The sequence below is a fragment of the Schistocerca piceifrons genome, unplaced genomic scaffold, assembly GCF_021461385.2.
Source record: "Schistocerca piceifrons isolate TAMUIC-IGC-003096 unplaced genomic scaffold, iqSchPice1.1 HiC_scaffold_1952, whole genome shotgun sequence".
In the NCBI taxonomy this organism is placed as follows: domain Eukaryota; kingdom Metazoa; phylum Arthropoda; class Insecta; order Orthoptera; family Acrididae; genus Schistocerca; species Schistocerca piceifrons.
This window is the reverse complement of record NW_025727848.1, coordinates 47,344-58,485: the sequence shown is the minus strand read 5'-3', so window position 1 is coordinate 58,485 and position 11,142 is coordinate 47,344. Positions and strand designations below refer to the sequence as shown.

At 50.8% G+C, this 11,142-nt stretch overlaps 14 non-coding genes across 14 annotated transcripts; all 14 read right to left on the bottom strand.

The window, feature by feature from the left end:
• Positions 1–472: 472 nt before the first annotated feature.
• Trnaa-ugc lies at positions 473–545 on the bottom strand. Its single transcript has one exon. It is a non-coding gene; the product is annotated as a tRNA-Ala (tRNA).
• Positions 546–962: 417 nt separating this feature from the next.
• Positions 963–1,035, bottom strand: Trnaa-ugc. Its single transcript has one exon. It is a non-coding gene; the product is annotated as a tRNA-Ala (tRNA).
• Positions 1,036–2,047: 1,012 nt separating this feature from the next.
• Trnaa-ugc lies at positions 2,048–2,120 on the bottom strand. The gene has a single exon. It is a non-coding gene; the product is annotated as a tRNA-Ala (tRNA).
• A 417-nt stretch (positions 2,121–2,537) lies between these two features.
• On the bottom strand, positions 2,538–2,610 carry Trnaa-ugc. Its single transcript has one exon. It is a non-coding gene; the product is annotated as a tRNA-Ala (tRNA).
• A 1,000-nt stretch (positions 2,611–3,610) lies between these two features.
• Trnaa-ugc lies at positions 3,611–3,683 on the bottom strand. Its single transcript has one exon. It is a non-coding gene; the product is annotated as a tRNA-Ala (tRNA).
• A 417-nt stretch (positions 3,684–4,100) lies between these two features.
• Trnaa-ugc lies at positions 4,101–4,173 on the bottom strand. The gene has a single exon. It is a non-coding gene; the product is annotated as a tRNA-Ala (tRNA).
• A 1,013-nt stretch (positions 4,174–5,186) lies between these two features.
• Positions 5,187–5,259, bottom strand: Trnaa-ugc. The gene has a single exon. It is a non-coding gene; the product is annotated as a tRNA-Ala (tRNA).
• Positions 5,260–5,676: 417 nt separating this feature from the next.
• On the bottom strand, positions 5,677–5,749 carry Trnaa-ugc. Its single transcript has one exon. It is a non-coding gene; the product is annotated as a tRNA-Ala (tRNA).
• A 1,013-nt stretch (positions 5,750–6,762) lies between these two features.
• On the bottom strand, positions 6,763–6,835 carry Trnaa-ugc. The gene has a single exon. It is a non-coding gene; the product is annotated as a tRNA-Ala (tRNA).
• Positions 6,836–7,252: 417 nt separating this feature from the next.
• On the bottom strand, positions 7,253–7,325 carry Trnaa-ugc. The gene has a single exon. It is a non-coding gene; the product is annotated as a tRNA-Ala (tRNA).
• Positions 7,326–8,338: 1,013 nt separating this feature from the next.
• Positions 8,339–8,411, bottom strand: Trnaa-ugc. Its single transcript has one exon. It is a non-coding gene; the product is annotated as a tRNA-Ala (tRNA).
• A 417-nt stretch (positions 8,412–8,828) lies between these two features.
• On the bottom strand, positions 8,829–8,901 carry Trnaa-ugc. The gene has a single exon. It is a non-coding gene; the product is annotated as a tRNA-Ala (tRNA).
• A 1,002-nt stretch (positions 8,902–9,903) lies between these two features.
• On the bottom strand, positions 9,904–9,976 carry Trnaa-ugc. Its single transcript has one exon. It is a non-coding gene; the product is annotated as a tRNA-Ala (tRNA).
• Positions 9,977–10,393: 417 nt separating this feature from the next.
• On the bottom strand, positions 10,394–10,466 carry Trnaa-ugc. Its single transcript has one exon. It is a non-coding gene; the product is annotated as a tRNA-Ala (tRNA).
• Positions 10,467–11,142: the final 676 nt, after the last annotated feature.

Here is an 11,142-nt window from a genome sequence, read left to right as displayed (position 1 = left end):
CCTACGACTTAGGCCGCCCTCCTAGTGTGGCTGTTCGGTGTCTGCAGGCAGCGAGGGGCTGCAAGCCTCCTGTGTTCGCGCCTATGTCACCTCTGCTTGCTTGTCAGAGACAGAGTATCGCAAAACATACAACTCACTCCATGAATTGATTGCTACGGCATCTGTCATCAGCAGTCACAACTAGCAACACCAGTAGCAGCCGACTGCACGTAAAGAATTGGAATGTGCAGTGGGATTTTTGTGAATTCGGCGCAAGGCTGATCTTTGCGACATAGGTTTGAGAATCTTATGGGAACACTTGTACTGTTTCTAAATTAAGTGTAGTGGTGGGAGGAGGGTGCTTCGTGCGAATTACAGCACGTTTGCCAATTGTGGCTGCTAATCGTTGGCTCGTATCTGCCTTGACACATTTTCTGGCTGTGAATTATTCCACTTGCATGGCAGTGTGCGCATGTTGGTGTGTTAAAAATTCTGGAGGCGCTGGGTATCGATCCCAGTACCTCTCGCATGCAAAGCGAGCGCTCTACCATCTGAGCTACGCCCCCTGCTGACGAACTGCGCTATCATACAGCCATATCAATGGCACAGACCCTTGCACTCCCATTATTCCGCTGACAAACACTACTCTCAATGCGTCCGTGAGGGTGTCTTTCAGGTTTCCTGCATTCTGTATCGAATCGTAGTTGGCCAAAATCAAAGTGGCACGCACGACGTCGAAAATAGCGTTCGGCCAACGCTCTGAGGTAGACGAACGTGTTGTCCACTCTCTAGACTTCATTGAGGTTAGGCCGTTATACCTAAGGCAGATTTGCACTCGATGACACCTCGACAACAGCCGGTCCTCACATTTACGTTTTGCTCTCCTTACGTCAGTATACGAGTCTGTGACGCTGGCTTTGCAACATCTTGCGTGCCTTTAGGCTCGCCGCGACCAACACTTACCACGCACTGACCACAAAACATGGAGGCGCCGGGGCTTGAACCCGGGACCTTTCACATGCAAAGCGAACGCTCTACCAACTGAGCTACGCCCCCAAGCACAACCAAGCTGCGCTGTTCTCCGTTCTTTGCTACTCTTATGTGCACGGACACGATGGTTGGTTGGTTTGCAGGGGTGAAGGGACCAGAGTACAAAGGCGCGGACACGTTCATATACGCAAGAGTTCCAAGTAGTTTCGATGCTCTGGTATTACGACTGCAAATTCCGTCCGTTTTTAACGTCTTAAATTGAAGGGACAGTCACAAGTTGGTCCGTTTTCACTCCATGTCGACAATCACACAGCACCTGAGGTAACAAGCACATCTGAAGACCCATTGTGCACTCGACTGTTCATGCCAACTCACTGCCTCGCACTTTACTACTGTGTACCACTCTTGTCGTCCAACTGCAAAAGACTGGGCCACAACAACTTTCCGCGTCTCCATTGCACTGCGCAAACTACGAAACGCTCCCCAAACATGGCACTCACCCACGCAGACGACTTTTCCGACTTTACACGACGCTCACGCAACGCTCACGCTAGTGACAGCCTTATTTAGGGCTTGACGTCGCACACAAGCGAATGAGCACATTTCGCCTACGACTTAGGCCGCCCTCCTAGTGTGGCTGTTCGGTGTCTGCAGGCAGCGAGGGGCTGCAAGCCTCCTGTGTTCGCGCCTATGTCACCTCTGCTTGCTTGTCAGAGACAGAGTATCGCAAAACATACAACTCACTCCATGAATTGATTGCTACGGCATCTGTCATCAGCAGTCACAACTAGCAACACCAGTAGCAGCCGACTGCACGTAAAGAATTGGAATGTGCAGTGGGATTTTGTGAATTCGGCGCAAGGCTGATCTTTGCGACATAGGTTTGAGAATCTTATGGGAACACTTGTACTGTTTCTAAATTAAGTGTAGTGGTGGGAGGAGGGTGCTTCGTGCGAATTACAGCACGTTTGCCAATTGTGGCTGCTAATCGTTGGCTCGTATCTGCCTTGACACATTTTCTGGCTGTGAATTATTCCACTTGCATGGCAGTGTGCGCATGTTGGTGTGTTAAAAATTCTGGAGGCGCTGGGTATCGATCCCAGTACCTCTCGCATGCAAAGCGAGCGCTCTACCATCTGAGCTACGCCCCCTGCTGACGAACTGCGCTATCATACAGCCATATCAATGGCACAGACCCTTGCACTCCCATTATTCCGCTGACAAACACTACTCTCAATGCGTCCGTGAGGGTGTCTTTCAGGTTTCCTGCATTCTGTATCGAATCGTAGTTGGCCAAAATCAAAGTGGCACGCACGACGTCGAAAATAGCGTTCGGCCAACGCTCTGAGGTAGACGAACGTGTTGTCCACTCTCTAGACTTCATTGAGGTTAGGCCGTTATACCTAAGGCAGATTTGCACTCGATGACACCTCGACAACAGCCGGTCCTCACATTTACGTTTTGCTCTCCTTACGTCAGTATACGAGTCTGTGACGCTGGCTTTGCAACATCTTGCGTGCCTTTAGGCTCGCCGCGACCAACACTTACCACGCACTGACCACAAAACATGGAGGCGCCGGGGCTTGAACCCGGGACCTTTCACATGCAAAGCGAACGCTCTACCAACTGAGCTACGCCCCCAAGCACAACCAAGCTGCGCTGTTCTCCGTTCTTTGCTACTCTTATGTGCACGGACACGATGGTTGGTTGGTTTGCAGGGGTGAAGGGACAGAGTACAAAGGCGCGGACACGTTCATATACGCAAGAGTTCCAAGTAGTTTCGATGCTCTGGTATTACGACTGCAAATTCCGTCCGTTTTAACGTCTTAAATTGAAGGGACAGTCACAAGTTGGTCCGTTTTCACTCCATGTCGACAATCACACAGCACCTGAGGTAACAAGCACATCTGAAGACCCATTGTGCACTCGACTGTTCATGCCAACTCACTGCCTCGCACTTTACTACTGTGTACCACTCTTGTCGTCCAACTGCAAAAGACTGGGCCACAACAACTTTCCGCGTCTCCATTGCACTGCGCAAACTACGAAACGCTCCCCAAACATGGCACTCACCCACGCAGATGACTTTTCCGACTTTACACGACGCTCACGCTAGTGACAGCCTTATTTAGAGCTTGACGTCGCACACAAGCGAATGAGCACATTTCGCCTACGACTTAGGCTGCCCTCCTAGTGTGGCTGTTCGGTGTCTGCAGGCAGCGAGGGGCTGCAAGCCTCCTGTGTTCGCGCCTATGTCACCTCTGCTTGCTTGTCAGAGACAGAGTATCGCAAAACATACAACTCACTCCATGAATTGATTGCTACGGCATCTGTCATCAGCAGTCACAACTAGCAACACCAGTAGCAGCCGACTGCACGTAAAGAATTGGAATGTGCAGTGGGATTTTTGTGAATTCGGCGCAAGGCTGATCTTTGCGACATAGGTTTGAGAATCTTATGGGAACACTTGTACTGTTTCTAAATTAAGTGTAGTGGTGGGAGGAGGGTGCTTCGTGCGAATTACAGCACGTTTGCCAATTGTGGCTGCTAATCGTTGGCTCGTATCTGCCTTGACACATTTTCTGGCTGTGAATTATTCCACTTGCATGGCAGTGTGCGCATGTTGGTGTGTTAAAAATTCTGGAGGCGCTGGGTATCGATCCCAGTACCTCTCGCATGCAAAGCGAGCGCTCTACCATCTGAGCTACGCCCCCTGCTGACGAACTGCGCTATCATACAGCCATATCAATGGCACAGACCCTTGCACTCCCATTATTCCGCTGACAAACACTACTCTCAATGTGTCCGTGAGGGTGTCTTTCAGGTTTCCTGCATTCTGTATCGAATCGTAGTTGGCCAAAATCAAAGTGGCACGCACGACGTCGAAAATAGCGTTCGGCCAACGCTCTGAGGTAGACGAACGTGTTGTCCACTCTCTAGACTTCATTGAGGTTAGGCCGTTATACCTAAGGCAGATTTGCACTCGATGACACCTCGACAACAGCCGGTCCTCACATTTACGTTTTGCTCTCCTTACGTCAGTATACGAGTCTGTGACGCTGGCTTTGCAACATCTTGCGTGCCTTTAGGCTCGCCGCGACCAACACTTACCACGCACTGACCACAAAACATGGAGGCGCCGGGGCTTGAACCCGGGACCTTTCACATGCAAAGCGAACGCTCTACCAACTGAGCTACGCCCCCAAGCACAACCAAGCTGCGCTGTTCTCCGTTCTTTGCTACTCTTATGTGCACGGACACGATGGTTGGTTGGTTTGCAGGGGTGAAGGGACCAGAGTACAAAGGCGCGGACACGTTCATATACGCAAGAGTTCCAAGTAGTTTCGATGCTCTGGTATTACGACTGCAAATTCCGTCCGTTTTTAACGTCTTAAATTGAAGGGACAGTCACAAGTTGGTCCGTTTTCACTCCATGTCGACAATCACACAGCACCTGAGGTAACAAGCACATCTGAAGACCCATTGTGCACTCGACTGTTCATGCCAACTCACTGCCTCGCACTTTACTACTGTGTACCACTCTTGTCGTCCAACTGCAAAAGACTGGGCCACAACAACTTTCCGCGTCTCCATTGCACTGCGCAAACTACGAAACGCTCCCCAAACATGGCACTCACCCACGCAGACGACTTTTCCGACTTTACACGACGCTCACGCAACGCTCACGCTAGTGACAGCCTTATTTAGGGCTTGACGTCGCACACAAGCGAATGAGCACATTTCGCCTACGACTTAGGCCGCCCTCCTAGTGTGGCTGTTCGGTGTCTGCAGGCAGCGAGGGGCTGCAAGCCTCCTGTGTTCGCGCCTATGTCACCTCTGCTTGCTTGTCAGAGACAGAGTATCGCAAAACATACAACTCACTCCATGAATTGATTGCTACGGCATCTGTCATCAGCAGTCACAACTAGCAACACCAGTAGCAGCCGACTGCACGTAAAGAATTGGAATGTGCAGTGGGATTTTTGTGAATTCGGCGCAAGGCTGATCTTTGCGACATAGGTTTGAGAATCTTATGGGAACACTTGTACTGTTTCTAAATTAAGTGTAGTGGTGGGAGGAGGGTGCTTCGTGCGAATTACAGCACGTTTGCCAATTGTGGCTGCTAATCGTTGGCTCGTATCTGCCTTGACACATTTTCTGGCTGTGAATTATTCCACTTGCATGGCAGTGTGCGCATGTTGGTGTGTTAAAAATTCTGGAGGCGCTGGGTATCGATCCCAGTACCTCTCGCATGCAAAGCGAGCGCTCTACCATCTGAGCTACGCCCCCTGCTGACGAACTGCGCTATCATACAGCCATATCAATGGCACAGACCCTTGCACTCCCATTATTCCGCTGACAAACACTACTCTCAATGCGTCCGTGAGGGTGTCTTTCAGGTTTCCTGCATTCTGTATCGAATCGTAGTTGGCCAAAATCAAAGTGGCACGCACGACGTCGAAAATAGCGTTCGGCCAACGCTCTGAGGTAGACGAACGTGTTGTCCACTCTCTAGACTTCATTGAGGTTAGGCCGTTATACCTAAGGCAGATTTGCACTCGATGACACCTCGACAACAGCCGGTCCTCACATTTACGTTTTGCTCTCCTTACGTCAGTATACGAGTCTGTGACGCTGGCTTTGCAACATCTTGCGTGCCTTTAGGCTCGCCGCGACCAACACTTACCACGCACTGACCACAAAACATGGAGGCGCCGGGGCTTGAACCCGGGACCTTTCACATGCAAAGCGAACGCTCTACCAACTGAGCTACGCCCCCAAGCACAACCAAGCTGCGCTGTTCTCCGTTCTTTGCTACTCTTATGTGCACGGACACGATGGTTGGTTGGTTTGCAGGGGTGAAGGGACCAGAGTACAAAGGCGCGGACACGTTCATATACGCAAGAGTTCCAAGTAGTTTCGATGCTCTGGTATTACGACTGCAAATTCCGTCCGTTTTTAACGTCTTAAATTGAAGGGACAGTCACAAGTTGGTCCGTTTTCACTCCATGTCGACAATCACACAGCACCTGAGGTAACAAGCACATCTGAAGACCCATTGTGCACTCGACTGTTCATGCCAACTCACTGCCTCGCACTTTACTACTGTGTACCACTCTTGTCGTCCAACTGCAAAAGACTGGGCCACAACAACTTTCCGCGTCTCCATTGCACTGCGCAAACTACGAAACGCTCCCCAAACATGGCACTCACCCACGCAGACGACTTTTCCGACTTTACACGACGCTCACGCAACGCTCACGCTAGTGACAGCCTTATTTAGGGCTTGACGTCGCACACAAGCGAATGAGCACATTTCGCCTACGACTTAGGCCGCCCTCCTAGTGTGGCTGTTCGGTGTCTGCAGGCAGCGAGGGGCTGCAAGCCTCCTGTGTTCGCGCCTATGTCACCTCTGCTTGCTTGTCAGAGACAGAGTATCGCAAAACATACAACTCACTCCATGAATTGATTGCTACGGCATCTGTCATCAGCAGTCACAACTAGCAACACCAGTAGCAGCCGACTGCACGTAAAGAATTGGAATGTGCAGTGGGATTTTTGTGAATTCGGCGCAAGGCTGATCTTTGCGACATAGGTTTGAGAATCTTATGGGAACACTTGTACTGTTTCTAAATTAAGTGTAGTGGTGGGAGGAGGGTGCTTCGTGCGAATTACAGCACGTTTGCCAATTGTGGCTGCTAATCGTTGGCTCGTATCTGCCTTGACACATTTTCTGGCTGTGAATTATTCCACTTGCATGGCAGTGTGCGCATGTTGGTGTGTTAAAAATTCTGGAGGCGCTGGGTATCGATCCCAGTACCTCTCGCATGCAAAGCGAGCGCTCTACCATCTGAGCTACGCCCCCTGCTGACGAACTGCGCTATCATACAGCCATATCAATGGCACAGACCCTTGCACTCCCATTATTCCGCTGACAAACACTACTCTCAATGCGTCCGTGAGGGTGTCTTTCAGGTTTCCTGCATTCTGTATCGAATCGTAGTTGGCCAAAATCAAAGTGGCACGCACGACGTCGAAAATAGCGTTCGGCCAACGCTCTGAGGTAGACGAACGTGTTGTCCACTCTCTAGACTTCATTGAGGTTAGGCCGTTATACCTAAGGCAGATTTGCACTCGATGACACCTCGACAACAGCCGGTCCTCACATTTACGTTTTGCTCTCCTTACGTCAGTATACGAGTCTGTGACGCTGGCTTTGCAACATCTTGCGTGCCTTTAGGCTCGCCGCGACCAACACTTACCACGCACTGACCACAAAACATGGAGGCGCCGGGGCTTGAACCCGGGACCTTTCACATGCAAAGCGAACGCTCTACCAACTGAGCTACGCCCCCAAGCACAACCAAGCTGCGCTGTTCTCCGTTCTTTGCTACTCTTATGTGCACGGACACGATGGTTGGTTGGTTTGCAGGGGTGAAGGGACCAGAGTACAAAGGCGCGGACACGTTCATATACGCAAGAGTTCCAAGTAGTTTCGATGCTCTGGTATTACGACTGCAAATTCCGTCCGTTTTTAACGTCTTAAATTGAAGGGACAGTCACAAGTTGGTCCGTTTTCACTCCATGTCGACAATCACACAGCACCTGAGGTAACAAGCACATCTGAAGACCCATTGTGCACTCGACTGTTCATGCCAACTCACTGCCTCGCACTTTACTACTGTGTACCACTCTTGTCGTCCAACTGCAAAAGACTGGGCCACAACAACTTTCCGCGTCTCCATTGCACTGCGCAAACTACGAAACGCTCCCCAAACATGGCACTCACCCACGCAGACGACTTTTCCGACTTTACACGACGCTCACGCAACGCTCACGCTAGTGACAGCCTTATTTAGGGCTTGACGTCGCACACAAGCGAATGAGCACATTTCGCCTACGACTTAGGCCGCCCTCCTAGTGTGGCTGTTCGGTGTCTGCAGGCAGCGAGGGGCTGCAAGCCTCCTGTGTTCGCGCCTATGTCACCTCTGCTTGCTTGTCAGAGACAGAGTATCGCAAAACATACAACTCACTCCATGAATTGATTGCTACGGCATCTGTCATCAGCAGTCACAACTAGCAACACCAGTAGCAGCCGACTGCACGTAAAGAATTGGAATGTGCAGTGGGATTTTTGTGAATTCGGCGCAAGGCTGATCTTTGCGACATAGGTTTGAGAATCTTATGGGAACACTTGTACTGTTTCTAAATTAAGTGTAGTGGTGGGAGGAGGGTGCTTCGTGCGAATTACAGCACGTTTGCCAATTGTGGCTGCTAATCGTTGGCTCGTATCTGCCTTGACACATTTTCTGGCTGTGAATTATTCCACTTGCATGGCAGTGTGCGCATGTTGGTGTGTTAAAAATTCTGGAGGCGCTGGGTATCGATCCCAGTACCTCTCGCATGCAAAGCGAGCGCTCTACCATCTGAGCTACGCCCCCTGCTGACGAACTGCGCTATCATACAGCCATATCAATGGCACAGACCCTTGCACTCCCATTATTCCGCTGACAAACACTACTCTCAATGCGTCCGTGAGGGTGTCTTTCAGGTTTCCTGCATTCTGTATCGAATCGTAGTTGGCCAAAATCAAAGTGGCACGCACGACGTCGAAAATAGCGTTCGGCCAACGCTCTGAGGTAGACGAACGTGTTGTCCACTCTCTAGACTTCATTGAGGTTAGGCCGTTATACCTAAGGCAGATTTGCACTCGATGACACCTCGACAACAGCCGGTCCTCACATTTACGTTTTGCTCTCCTTACGTCAGTATACGAGTCTGTGACGCTGGCTTTGCAACATCTTGCGTGCCTTTAGGCTCGCCGCGACCAACACTTACCACGCACTGACCACAAAACATGGAGGCGCCGGGGCTTGAACCCGGGACCTTTCACATGCAAAGCGAACGCTCTACCAACTGAGCTACGCCCCCAAGCACAACCAAGCTGCGCTGTTCTCCGTTCTTTGCTACTCTTATGTGCACGGACACGATGGTTGGTTGGTTTGCAGGGGTGAAGGGACCAGAGTACAAAGGCGCGGACACGTTCATATACGCAAGAGTTCCAAGTAGTTTCGATGCTCTGGTATTACGACTGCAAATTCCGTCCGTTTTTAACGTCTTAAATTGAAGGGACAGTCACAAGTTGGTCCGTTTTCACTCCATGTCGACAATCACACAGCACCTGAGGTAACAAGCACATCTGAAGACCCATTGTGCACTCGACTGTTCATGCCAACTCACTGCCTCGCACTTTACTACTGTGTACCACTCTTGTCGTCCAACTGCAAAAGACTGGGCCACAACAACTTTCCGCGTCTCCATTGCACTGCGCAAACTACGAAACGCTCCCCAAACATGGCACTCACCCACGCAGATGACTTTTCCGACTTTACACGACGCTCACGCTAGTGACAGCCTTATTTAGAGCTTGACGTCGCACACAAGCGAATGAGCACATTTCGCCTACGACTTAGGCTGCCCTCCTAGTGTGGCTGTTCGGTGTCTGCAGGCAGCGAGGGGCTGCAAGCCTCCTGTGTTCGCGCCTATGTCACCTCTGCTTGCTTGTCAGAGACAGAGTATCGCAAAACATACAACTCACTCCATGAATTGATTGCTACGGCATCTGTCATCAGCAGTCACAACTAGCAACACCAGTAGCAGCCGACTGCACGTAAAGAATTGGAATGTGCAGTGGGATTTTTGTGAATTCGGCGCAAGGCTGATCTTTGCGACATAGGTTTGAGAATCTTATGGGAACACTTGTACTGTTTCTAAATTAAGTGTAGTGGTGGGAGGAGGGTGCTTCGTGCGAATTACAGCACGTTTGCCAATTGTGGCTGCTAATCGTTGGCTCGTATCTGCCTTGACACATTTTCTGGCTGTGAATTATTCCACTTGCATGGCAGTGTGCGCATGTTGGTGTGTTAAAAATTCTGGAGGCGCTGGGTATCGATCCCAGTACCTCTCGCATGCAAAGCGAGCGCTCTACCATCTGAGCTACGCCCCCTGCTGACGAACTGCGCTATCATACAGCCATATCAATGGCACAGACCCTTGCACTCCCATTATTCCGCTGACAAACACTACTCTCAATGTGTCCGTGAGGGTGTCTTTCAGGTTTCCTGCATTCTGTATCGAATCGTAGTTGGCCAAAATCAAAGTGGCACGCACGACGTCGAAAATAGCGTTCGGCCAACGCTCTGAGGTAGACGAACGTGTTGTCCACTCTCTAGACTTCATTGAGGTTAGGCCGTTATACCTAAGGCAGATTTGCACTCGATGACACCTCGACAACAGCCGGTCCTCACATTTACGTTTTGCTCTCCTTACGTCAGTATACGAGTCTGTGACGCTGGCTTTGCAACATCTTGCGTGCCTTTAGGCTCGCCGCGACCAACACTTACCACGCACTGACCACAAAACATGGAGGCGCCGGGGCTTGAACCCGGGACCTTTCACATGCAAAGCGAACGCTCTACCAACTGAGCTACGCCCCCAAGCACAACCAAGCTGCGCTGTTCTCCGTTCTTTGCTACTCTTATGTGCACGGACACGATGGTTGGTTGGTTTGCAGGGGTGAAGGGACCAGAGTACAAAGGCGCGGACACGTTCATATACGCAAGAGTTCCAAGTAGTTTCGATGCTCTGGTATTACGACTGCAAATTCCGTCCGTTTTTAACGTCTTAAATTGAAGGGACAGTCACAAGTTGGTCCGTTTTCACTCCATGTCGACAATCACACAGCACCTGAGGTAACAAGCACATCTGAAGACCCATTGTGCACTCGACTGTTCATGCCAACTCACTGCCTCGCACTTTACTACTGTGTACCACTCTTGTCGTCCAACTGCAAAAGACTGGGCCACAACAACTTTCCGCGTCTCCATTGCACTGCGCAAACTACGAAACGCTCCCCAAACATGGCACTCACCCACGCAGACGACTTTTCCGACTTTACACGACGCTCACGCAACGCTCACGCTAGTGACAGCCTTATTTAGGGCTTGACGTCGCACACAAGCGAATGAGCACATTTCGCCTACGACTTAGGCCGCCCTCCTAGTGTGGCTGTTCGGTGTCTGCAGGCAGCGAGGGGCTGCAAGCCTCCTGTGTTCGCGCCTATGTCACCTCTGCTTGCTTGTCAGAGACAGAGTATCGCAAAACATACAACTC